This window comes from Manis javanica, chromosome 3 (assembly GCF_040802235.1).
Source record: "Manis javanica isolate MJ-LG chromosome 3, MJ_LKY, whole genome shotgun sequence".
NCBI lineage: Eukaryota > Metazoa > Chordata > Mammalia > Pholidota > Manidae > Manis > Manis javanica.
In genome coordinates this window covers 165083490-165096011 of record NC_133158.1, presented here as the reverse complement: position 1 = coordinate 165096011, position 12522 = coordinate 165083490, and the positions used below count along the sequence as shown (strand labels likewise).

General features: G+C 41.3%; 1 pseudogene; it reads right to left on the bottom strand.

The window, feature by feature from the left end:
* Positions 1 to 9408: 9408 nt before the first annotated feature.
* LOC108389864 (small ribosomal subunit protein uS5 pseudogene) lies at positions 9409 to 10335 on the bottom strand (annotated as a pseudogene).
* Positions 10336 to 12522: the final 2187 nt, after the last annotated feature.

The following is a 12522-nucleotide window of genomic DNA, read 5'->3' as shown; positions in this document are numbered from 1 at the left end:
GTTTTCTTCAGGTAAATTCCTAGGAATGGAATTCTTGGGTCAAATGGTATTTCTATTTTTAGTTTTTGAGGAACCTCCATATTGGTTTCCACAATGGTTGAACTAATTTACATTCCCACCAGCAGTGTAGGAAGGTTCCCCTTTCTCCACATCCTCCCCAACATTTGCTGTTGTTTGTCTTTGCATGGTGGCCATCCTAACTGGTGTGAGGTGATATCTCATTGTGGTTTTAATTTGCATTTCTCTGATAATTAGCGATGTGGAGCATCTTTTAATGTGTCTGTTGGCCATCTGAATTTCTTCTTTGGAGAAGTGTCTGTTCAGATCCTCTGCCCATTTTTTAATTGGCTTATTTGCTTTTTGTTTGTTGAGGTGCATGAGCTCTTTGTATATTTTGGATGTCAACCCCTTATCAGATATGTCATTTATGAATATATTCTCTCACACAGTAAGATGCTTTTTGTTCTACTGATGGTGTCCTTTGACTGTGAGGCCTTAACTCCATTCTTTTTCACTGCATTTTCAGGTTCCCCTTTAAGAACAAGCACCAAGAATTTGACCTCAGACTGGTGGCAGAATTATGAGAGAGATTAGAAAAACTGGTCTCTCCAGAGCCTCCGTATTTTTAGGGCTCATTTCTTATATTTTCAGGTTTCTGGGAAAGGAAGAGAAACAGCCATCCTACCATCCACACGCCCTGCCCAGGCACATCTTCTGCCTTACTATTTACAATTTAGGGGGTTAATAGACTCCTCCAAGCCCATTCATAAGCCCTTGGGCTATATGATCATTAAGAGATGTACCAGTTACTACTTCTGGAAGGATTTTATGATTTGGCAGTGACATTTGAAACAGAATCTTTTCTTCCTGAAAGGCCAAGGAAAGAAAAGCACATTCTACTTCTTGGGAGAGATTACCTCTTACCTAAATTGCAGGAAGGGGTGGTTACAGCATATAGTAGTTGGATTTAGGTTCCCAAATGCCACCCAAGTCCTGGCTGGAGTTAGATCAGAAAACTTAATCTCTCTAGCATGTGGGTTATACAAAATAGGACGGGACAGGAAGTGTTCATATATTTCAGATGTTCCCACTGACTGAGCAGGAAGCAGCAAGAGAGATAACAAGATTTCCCTTTGAGAAAGCAGCTTTTGGGAAAACACATGCAGAAAATGAGAGACAAGTACAACTGGAATATTTTCAACCGTGCTTTGACGCTGCCTGTCTTGTTTACAAAGCACTCTGAAAAACCAAGTGAAGTTGCTACACATCTAGCGTATCATGAAGAAGGAGGCCGGGGTGGTTGAACCACGGCCTGATGGTAAGTACAGCTCTGTCCCTGTCACTCTCAATGTCTCTTTCTTTTTTAGCTCACTAAATCTGTGGACTCTGAGGATCCATTTATATTTCCTTTTCTGAGGGGAAGAAATGTTCTGGTGTTCAACAGGAGGCTCTGATCCTCCTTGTGTTGACTTTGGGACCTGCTCCAGTGCCCTTGCTGGATGGCAGGGCACCTGAAGTGAACTGGATGGCGGAAGAGGAAATGGAGGAGAGGACGCATGGGAAAGTAGAGAAAGACAACAGCAGACCTTCTGACCCAACAAGGCAAAATGGTAGAAAACATCCTTTGATTCTCACCAAGATCAGACTCTCTATCTACAGTAAATATTTTAGTGGAAGTCCACTGAGTGTTGTTGAAGGAGAAAATGGCAGTACAGTAGAAAGGTAGGATCTTATTTCTAAGACAAATGCATGTTGGCCAGGAGAATACTCGAATGCAAGCTTTAATCCCCACCCTGACCCCATGCTCTTCTTCTGCAGGACATCCCCCAAGAGTATGGCTTCTGAGCTGACACTTCACTCACTACCTGTGGCCTTTAGGGATGGATTCTCTCAAACAGGCTAATGTTGGCAGAGATTAACTTCCTTTTGTGTTCCCCAGATTCACAAATGGAGCTGATCCTCATTACTTTGGAAGTGAGGGCAAAGTTTACTTGTAAGTCTTTGTAACAGAGGCTTAGTGAGGTGATATTTTTCAGGCACTTTGGACTTCTTGGATGATTTGTGGAGTTAATTTGGGGAATGAAAGGGAGTTTACACACACTGAAGACTTGTCTTCATGTTTCCAGAGTCAGCTTGTTTTAGACCTAGGAGATAAAGGGGCCTTCTCCTCATAACAATAGTTTGCCAACCTTTTCTGACTGCGGTTGAAATACGAGGAGCAGTTAATTTGTCTGGTATAAAACTTCTTTTGGAGATTTGGCTTGGCTCTGAACTACCTCCACTCCCAGCTCCAGGCTCAGCACTACCTTTTACTCTAGGGACAATGCTTGTGGGCAGGAGACCTGTACAGCCCTGACAGGAAGCTCACTGCCTCAGGACAGAGCTGGTCTTGTTGTTTGTTCCTGCCACTGCCTTGACCTTGATTTCTAGACTTCTAGTAACCAAGTATCTGCCCAACTTCTTGTTCCTGGCTGACTCTTGCACTGTTCCTGAGTTCTTAGTTATTGCATTTCCCTTCTTGTTCCTCAGTGAGGCTATTGCCCTCTGTTCCCTCCAGCAGCTAGATTTGTCTGACCTTGAGTCCTAAACTATGCCTGAGTCATCCACACATGTATCATCCCTCCTTGGCAGGGAATCAACCTCACCTAACACAGGCGTAAGAATGTAAATAGTTTCATTTGGGGCCTGTGCTTTATTTTACTTAGCTTTAATTGTTTTACCTTTAGTAAGCAAAACATTTCACCCCTGAGCTATTAAATTTATTGAACGCCCTGAATCTCTCTGAAAACAGCTTATTAACTTGCTAACGTAGAACTGCATCAGCTGGTAGGAACACACTCGAGATGGGCTAAGTAAACAGGTCAATCACCTAACACCTCATAACATGAGCAAAAGAGAAAGCTTAAACATCAGTGTGATATGGTACCAACCAGTACAAAGATTTCAATAAAATGTGAACCTGCTGTAACAGCCATCTGGTTAAGAATCCCATTTTAGTGTTTACAGGAGAATCATAGTCACATGAATTAAGAATCATAGTCATAACAATTGCCATTATTACCTTGCTACTTAAAACCAGAGGGAAAAAAACATTGATATATTTTATTTTGTCTCTAAAGTTATCTTGGAATAAAAAAATGAAATGTGTTGCAACTTTGCAGATAAGAATTTGTCTGGGGCATCTTAAAGACAGGGGTTTCTGTCATTATTTTACCATGGAAATGGTTCAACAGACCAATTGCAGTATAGGATTTAAAGGGAAAAAATTTCCTTTAGAAGTGTTATATAAAATTATCTAGTTGTGATATCAGGATTATGCCAAACCAACACAGCAAAATGAACTGTAAAGCTCTTGACCTTTTTCTGGGCTCTGAAACCGTTGATATTAGCCTGGGTATTTATGCTGTAAAAGTCTGAAAGAGCTCACATGTTTTAGTTAGGGTGTTTTCAGCTGCCAGTAACAAAAATTTCAGAGAGTGGTTTTTACAACAAGAATATATTTTTCTCATGTAGGAGATTCCAGAGTTGGTTCAGTGCTTAGTAACATCATGAAGAATCCAAAACCTTCCCATCTCATTCTTAATGGGTCAACCATGCGTTCCCTCAGGTCACAAGAGGGCTGCAGCCGACCCACAGGGACTGTTTCCAAGCAGGGAGGGAAGAGCAGAGTCTCCTCACACCTCTCTCTTTCAGTGAAGAAGAATACCTTTCCCAAAAACACATGCCCCTCTCCCTCTTCTTTCATCTCACTGACCAGAATTTGTGTCTTGACCAGAATGTAGTATCTTTGGCTGAAAAGTGACAATCTGCTACTAATAAACGTTCCACCTATTACTAAGCATTAGGACATTTCATATTACATGAGGTTTATCTCCTCCTTGAAGTCTTGGTTGTACTCAACCTTATGGGCCATATGGATTTGTTTTCTTTTTGGAAGGTACATCTTTGACTACCTATTTCTTATGTTATTATTGATAAGTTCAGGCTTTCTATTCTTGGGTCAATTTTGGCAATTTATCATTTTCTGGAAAGTCATTCTCCATGGTCTAGATTTTTTTTTTTTTTGAGAGGGCATCTCTCATATTTATTGATCAAATGGTTGTTAACAACAATAAAATTCTGTATAGAGGAGTCAATGCTCAATGCACAATCATTAATCCACCCCCAGCCTAATTATCATCAGTCTCCAGCATAACGAACAAGTTCTTACATGGTGAACAAATTCTTACATAGTGAATAAGTTTCTTACATGGTGAACAGTACAAGGGCAGTCATCACAAAAACTTTCGGTTTTGATCACTCATTATGAACTATAAACAATCAGGTCAAATATGAATATTCATTTGATTTTTATACTTGATTTATATATGGATACCACATTTCTCCCTTTATTATTATTATTATTATTATTATTTTAAATAAAATGCTGAAGTGGTAGGTAGATGCAAGATAAAGGTAGAAAACATAGTTTAGTGTTGTAAGAGAGAAAATATAGATGATCAGGTGTGTGCCTGTAGACTATGTGTTAATCCAAGCTAGACAAGGGCAATAATACATCCACGGATGCAGAAGATTTCTCTCAAAACAGGGGGAGTGAGGATCTGAGCCTCACCTCTGTTGATCCCCAAGTTCTCACCTGATGGCCCCCCTGCGACTGTGCCTGTCTTAGGTTGTTCCTCCCTTGAGGAATCTTACCCGTCTCTGGCTAACCAGTCATCTTCCGGGGCCATACAGGGAAATGTAAAGTTGGTAAGTGAGAGAGAAGCCATATTGTTTGAAAAGGTTAGCTTTTTACTTCTTTGCAGGTTTATGCCCTGTGGCTTCTATGCCCAGCATTTGTCTTGAGGTATCTTTACCACTTGGAGGAGTTATGATACTCAGTGAATTCAATATGAGGCACGAATTCTATTTAAGGGTTGTAATTAGGAATGAAGAAGAAAAGCTATAGAGGTAGCAGATGGAAGAAAACATGGGAAGATTGATTATTTCTTTGACATATCTTCTTGTAGAGTCACTTAAGCATGTATAGGTTTTAAACTACTAATTAAATTGTGCACACACATTAACATAATAGGAATACAGTTACATAACCAATGCAGATCTATAATTACCAGCCATCTCCAGTGAAGCCAAGAAAACCATTTAGGCACCCTAGGAATTTGTGAAAATTTGTCTATTATATGATGGATATTGTTCAACTGTACTTGAACAGTCTGAGGGAAATCAGACAAATTAAAACAACCCATTCCTGGGAACTGTTCACATCCCATATGTTCTTTTAACAGTAGATAGTTTGTAGTTGTAAGATTTTGGAGTGCTACAACTTGCACTTCTCCTAATTCTTGGTTGAGTTCCAACAGTATAGATCCAGTCAGATTTGTTGTTTTACTGTATGCACAGGCCAGCTTAGATATCTCCTTCTTCATTCCAATGGCAAGTCCAGGAACTGGTGGGATGAATGCAGCTACAACTGCAGCATCACCTGGATCTTTGTTGAGGCTTTTTGATGATCATCTTCTGGTATGTCTCCTCCAGAGAGTGCTGATGTTGGAAGTTCTTATTCATATCATGTCTTAGTTCATTTTCTGGGTAGCCAAATTAGGTTTTGTTCCTCTGTATAAACACAAACAGACCACTTTGATATACCCTTTATACCATTGTGTAGAACTCATTGGAGGTCACCACACAGGAACTGCTTTTTTTTTTAAGAGAAAGGAATGTTATCAGAAAAGTGTACCTCCATAGCCGATCATCTGACACCCTTTAAGTGAACAAAATTAAGGATATTTAAAACATGCATTAATCGTTGATTTACAGTTAATTTTATCCTATCAGGGAGTAACCCCCTTCTCTCATGGTCTGGATTTTTAAAGTCATTGGAATAAAGTTTGTACATAGCATTTTTTTTTAATGCATCCTGTTTTCATTCCTAACTTGGTGTCTTTTTTCTTTTCCTGGATCATACTTTCCAAAGGCTTTCTTTGTTTTGATCTTGTCAAAACAGAATTTAAGTATTGTTTTTGGTTTTCTATTTCATATTATCTATCTTATCTTTATTAATTCCTTCCTTCTACTTTCTTTGGTTTGCATGTTTATTTTCTAGCTTCTACAGTTGAAAGCTAAGTTTGTTTCTTTTATTCTTTCTTGCTTTCTAATGCTAGATTTAACATTACAATTTGCTCCTTGAGGAACAAGTTTTTTGTGACTCGGAGTCTGAGATGTTTTGTTCTCATTGTCACTGATTTCTAAATGACTCTCCTGCCCCACCCCTGTAGGAGCATTCTATCTCCCTACCCAACTGATGCCAGATTTGGCCATGTGGGTTGCTTCAGCCAATAAAATAATAGTTGACATTTTGAATCACAGTGTAGCTCCACTGTCTTTATTGTCCTTCTACAACTATGTCCTAGACAGGGCTGCTCCTTTGCCTGCAAACCAGATTGAAGATGATCAGAGAGTGGCAGCTGACCTGGGATGGTGATGCAGTGTGATTGAGAAATAAATCTTTGTAACTCTTGATACAGAGAAGGGGAGACTTCCTTACACTGTGTCAGCTCATTCTGGCTCAAGACTGACATGGCCTGTTGGGTGTTCTCAACCAACAGGCACACACATGCGGTGATAACACACCTTGGTATGTAGTTCACAGGAATGCAGGAAAGCAACTGCAGAGCTAGGAATACCCAGGACCTAGGATCAACAAGGAGCACACCTGCATTCAAGGTGAGAGAAGGTCAGGGATGAGAACTTGTATCTTACTGAGACACGAGCACAGCTTTGAAAGGCAGGAGAGACTGGGCAGAGTATTAGACTTCAGCCAAGGTAGGCAAGGAAGAGCCAGAACTGGGCCCATTTCCCATGGCAGGGACAAGGCAGGAACCATGTTTTAGGAGGCAGGAACTTGAGAGAGCAGGAAGGAGACAAGCAAGTAGAGTGGCATATTAGGGTTCTCCTGAGAAACAGAGCCAATAGGGCAAACATATAAAAAATAAGTAAAGAAAAGACCTACAGAGCAATGGAACAGACTAGAGAGCCCAAATACAAACCCAAGCATATATGGTCAATTAATATTCAATAAAGGAGCCATGGACATACAATGGGGGAAATGACAGCCCTTTCAACAGCTGGTGTTGGCAAAACTGGACAGCTACATGCAAGAGAATGAAATTGGATTATTGTCCAACCCCATACACAAAAGTAAACTCAAAATGGATCAAAGAGTTGAATGTAAGGCATGAAACTATAAAACTCTCAGAAAAAAAACATAGGCAAAAATCTCTTAGACATAAACATGAGAAACTTCTTCATGAATATATCTCCCCGGGCAAGGGAAACAAAAGCAAAAATGAACAAGTGGGACTATATCAAACTAAAAAGCTTCTGTACAGCAAAGGATACCATCAGTAGAACGAAAAGACATCCTACAGCATGGGAGAATATATTCATAAATGACATATCCAATAATGGGTTGACATCCAAATTATATAAAGACCTCATGCACCTCAACAAACAAAAAGCAAATAAGCCAATTAAAAAATGGGCAGAGGAGCTGAAGAGACAGTTCTCCAAGGAAGAAATTCAGATGGTCAACAGGCACATGAAAAGATGCTCCACATCACTAATCATCAGAGAAATGCAAATGAAAACCACAATAAGATATCACCTCACACCCGTGAGGATGGCCAACATCCAAAAGACAAACAACAAAAAATGTTGGTGCGGTTGTGGAGAAAGGGGAACCCTCCTACACTGCTGGTGGGAATGTAAATTAGTTCAACCATTGTGGAAAGCAGTATGGAGGTTCCTCAAAAAACTCAAAATAGAAATACCATTTGACCCAGGAATTCCACTCCTGGGACTTTACCCTAAGAATGCAGGAGCCCAGTTTAAAAGAGACAGATGCAGCCCTAAGTTTATTGCAGCACTATTTACACTAGCCAAGAAATGGAAGCAACCCTTTAAGTGTCCATCAGTAGATGAATGGATAAAGAAGATGTGGTACATATATACAATGGAATATTATTCAGCCATAAGAAGAAAACAAATCCTATCATTTGCAACAACACAGATGGAGCTAGAGAGTATTATGCTCAGTGAAGTAAGCCAGGCGGAGAAAGACAAGTATCAAATGATTTCACTCATATGCGAAGTATAAGAACAAAGGAAAACTGAAGGAACAAAACAGCAGCAGACTCACAGAATCCAAGAATGGACTAACAGTTACCAAAGGGAAAGAGACTGGGGAGGATGGGTGGGAAGGGAGGGATAAGGGGGAAAAGGGGGCATTAAGATTAGCACATATAATGTGGGGGTGGGGGACATGGGGAAGGCAGTATAACGCAGAGAAGACAAGTAGTGATTCTACAGCATCTTACTACACTGATGGACAGTGACTGTAAAGGGGTGTGTGGTGGGGACGTGATAATGGGGGCAGTCTAGAAACCATAATATTGTTCATGTAGTTCTACATTAATGATAGCAAAATAAAAAAAAATAAGTAAACAAAGAAAACCAAAAACTCCTAATAAAGCCTTAAAGACTTCAATATGCATTTCTGCAGAATAAGAACATCTTCCTATATGGCCCAAAATGACATTTTCACATCTAACAAGGTTAATGATGATTCCTTAAAATTATTTCATATTTAATACATACTTGAATTTCTTCCTTTGCCCCCAAAATGTCTTTTGTAGCTGGTTTGTACAAACCATGAACCAAACAAGAACCACATGTTCCATTTTTGTTGCTTTTAAACTCTTTTAACCCAGTCCCTTTTTTAATTACACTGATTTGTTTTAGAGCCCAGGCCACTGTCTTAAATAGTGTGCTACCTTTTAGATTTGTTTGTTTTCCCTTATTTTGTTCAGCTTGTCCCTATATCCTCTCTATTTAGTGTAAATAAGTTAGAAAGAAACATTTGGTTAGACTCAAGTTAAACATTTTTGGCTAGAATGCAATCTATGTGATGTTGTACTTCATATTGTACCATCTCAGAAGACACATAAGAGCTGGTTATCATAGCATTAGTGAGGCTACCAGGATATGTGACCTCTAGGAATAGCCTGATTTCTCCATTATACAGTTATGTCTTTATCTCTTGTGACCAGAAAGTAACCCAAGTGCTATCACTTTGGCACCATATGAATAACTGGTACCCCATCATAGAGGTTTTAACATCACTTGATAATCCTTTTCTGAATCAGTCTTTTCATTAGGGACTATAAAATGATTCTTCTGTAAAGTAGAGCTTTCCCTTCTCAAATGGAGCCATTTGGTTTCTGTAACAGAGGTTTACCTGAAAGGCAGGGTACGTGCTTATAAGAGCTTAATTCTCTGCATTTAGTTATCCCTTCCCTTCTTGCTTGCTTTCTTGCTCTCTCTCTCTCTCTCCCTCCCTCCCTCCCTTCCTTACTTTCTTTCCTTTCCTTTCTTCTTTTTAGTAGGCAATTTAATTCCCTTTAATTTTCCTGTAGTAAAGTATGTGGTGGCCACAGCTGACGCCTGGGTCCTCTGCACAGAGACACTAGTGTGGCTTTATAAGATGGTCAGTGAATTCCTGATACACAGACTTGGTGGATACAGTCTCTTTCCAGAGGTCAGGGGTGAGATAGCTATAGGTCTTGGAGATGGCATGAAAGGTGGCCTTGGCAAAGCTGCCCAGGCGGCTGTGCAGCCCCTGGGTGAGGTGTAGTAGTCATCAATACCCACCATCAGCAGCAGCTTCCTGGGCACAGGGGCAGAGATGATGCCAGTGCCCCTGGGGCAGGAATGAGGTGCACCGATGCAGAGCCACAGCGGCCAGTCAGTGTGAGGGGCAAGGGATAGCGTGAGGCCTGCCAATCTTGTTCCTCTAGTAGCCTTCTTGCCCAGGGACAATGGAGAGCTTGGCCAGGGTGATGACCCCACAGATGGCAGTGGCTACCTCCTTGGAGCACTGAACACACAGGCCAACATGTCCATTGTAATCCCAGTGGTGACAAATGCCTTGAACCCAGCCTGTTGGCCAGCTCAGGTCTGCTTCTGCACAGGTTTAATCTTCAAAACCTCATCCTTGAGAGATGCCCCCAGGAAAAAGTCAATGATTTCAGACTCCCTGATGGGGTGGGGGAGAAGAGATAGATCTCCTCCAGTGACCCCTGACCAGGCGGCCCAGCTTGGGGCTGGAGATCCACTCCCTGTCCTCAGCCTTGCCTCCGTGAGCGCCGTGACTGCAGCCAGCCTCCACCCTCGCCACCACTGCCAAAGTACAAAGTAGGGACAAGTACAAAGTACAAAGTACAAAGACAAGCAGGGAAGGGCTACTGAGATCTCTGATCTGGGCTTGCACGTTCCCATCTCCTGGTTGAGCCAAATGAGACTGCAGCTGTACCATCATGCTCTTTAGTGGCCTGCCTGAAAATCTCCTTTCTTTGCCTTTGGGAAGTTCTCAGAATGTAATCTCACCCCATCTGGTGCTCTGAAGCTCCCCTAAATCCTGGGGTGGTAGGAGGTAAGCTTCCATGCTGTTCAGATCAAGCAGGCACTGGACACCAGGTGACCCTGGCTTCAGGAGTTGGTAAGGGATTTGCCTTGTATTGAATAGGAGTTCGGTGAGCTTCCCTTTCCTCCCTCTGTTCTTCCTTGCTCTTTGCTGCCTGCATAGCTGTTGCCACTTGCTGCTACTCTTGCTTTAAGGAATTCTTTCCTTACCTGCACTCATTGGACCTGGTGGAGAATTCTTTCTTCATCAGAGTCAAAAACCTCCCTGCCCACCTGACCCCCCACAGCCAACCCTTACCAGGTTGAGATTACACCTAGTGCACAGGAAGAAACCTCCCCAGACTCAGCTGCCCCACATTAAACTTTTCTGTTGAACCCAACTAAAAAAGATGAATGAAATATAAAAATCATCTCCCAAAAATCATTGACTAGTCAGATAAGGAATTAAAAAGGCCAAGATACTGGAAAGGATGTAAATCAGATATTTTAACATGGCAGTTGGGAACATTTATAAATAAGTAAATAATAACACATTTGGAAAAAAAAGGTGGTGGGGAGAAAAGGGAAAAACATGGGCCAGATAGCTAAGACGACAGCTGCAGGTCTCCATTTTCCTGAGAAAGGTGTTTTGTGAACAAGAGATCAATTTTTCCTTTCATGTAACAATCCCAAGAATGGCAGGCCAGAGGCACCATTAGCTCAGAAAGAACCACCTTGATGGAACCAAGAATCACCATTGTTAATTGCAAAAATGGCCAGTTTTTACCAGGAGTAATAGATTAATCTTTTGAAGGCAAACAGCAAATAACAAGGGATAATAGGTCAATCAATCATTATCCCCATCAAACAGACACACTGTGTTGGGGAAATAAAGAACTAGTATACATCCCTGCAGTGATTTATAATCCATTTAGGAATACTCATGAGTTACCAAATATTTATTGGTAAGCTGATGAGGCAATAAATGTTAGTTATTACACCATCAGTACTACTGAGATTCCTAAGAGGGAGAAATCCCTTCCACTGCAGAGGTCAGGGGAGTTTCATAGAAAGAGATGGGGTCGGAATGAGGCCCTGATGTCTGAGAAGTAGTTTACTGTCTAAAGCTGTGGGTTGAGAGGGCAGAGAGCACCAGAGCGAGAGATATATAGTTTCTTACATGATTTCAGGATATCAGCTTTGACTGGTGGGTTAAGCTGAAACTTTAGATGGGATTTAGTAAGTAATGGAGAATTACTATGAGGTTTTCAGCATGAGTGTTTAATAATGAGGCCCAGACCCCCCACAACCCCACCATCACAAGTTACTAGTAACACAGAGGGATCATTAAGAAAATACTCAGTGCAGAAAACCAGAGCAGCCTGTGCGGTTTTCTCCCATCTGCATTAGACTTGCAGTGCCTAGAGAAGGTAAGTGCCATGTACTCTGAATCCCTGGGCACAGTGGTTCTGTGATAAAATTAGCTACATGAGGAAGCAGTACCTAATTTCATTTTGGTTTAGTTTAGCTTTTAATCACAACAGAGGGTGGCAGAGAGCATGGGGACTTGACATCAGAGAGCCAGTTTGACCCAGTCTCTGCTCCATTCTTATCACCAGGTGACCTCAGGAAAGACACAATGGCTCCAAGATTCAACTCCCTCATCTGTAAAGTAAGAACAAGAATACCTTCCTTGCAGGGTCTCATGAGAACTTAGGTGTAGGGACTGTGAAGCACCATGTAAATGAAACTTTTGAAAAATTAATAAGTAAAAATGTTTCATGTTTTGGAAATGCCTCAAACTTTTGGATTCAGTTCTGATTTTTAAAATCAGGACTTGCTGGTGATTTCCTGGTGTGGAGCAGTGAGAGCGGATGGGGCATGGCAGACCCCCGACTGCTCAGCAGAGTACCCTGGCAGGCCATACTTGGTGGACAGAAACTCACAAAACCATCGCAATGGGTCAGAATCCCCCTCTCTTAGACCAAGTAACTGGTAAGAGCTTTATAAAAAATTATGCACAGGATGAAATTTCCTAACTGATAGACAGGGTTTCACTGTTCT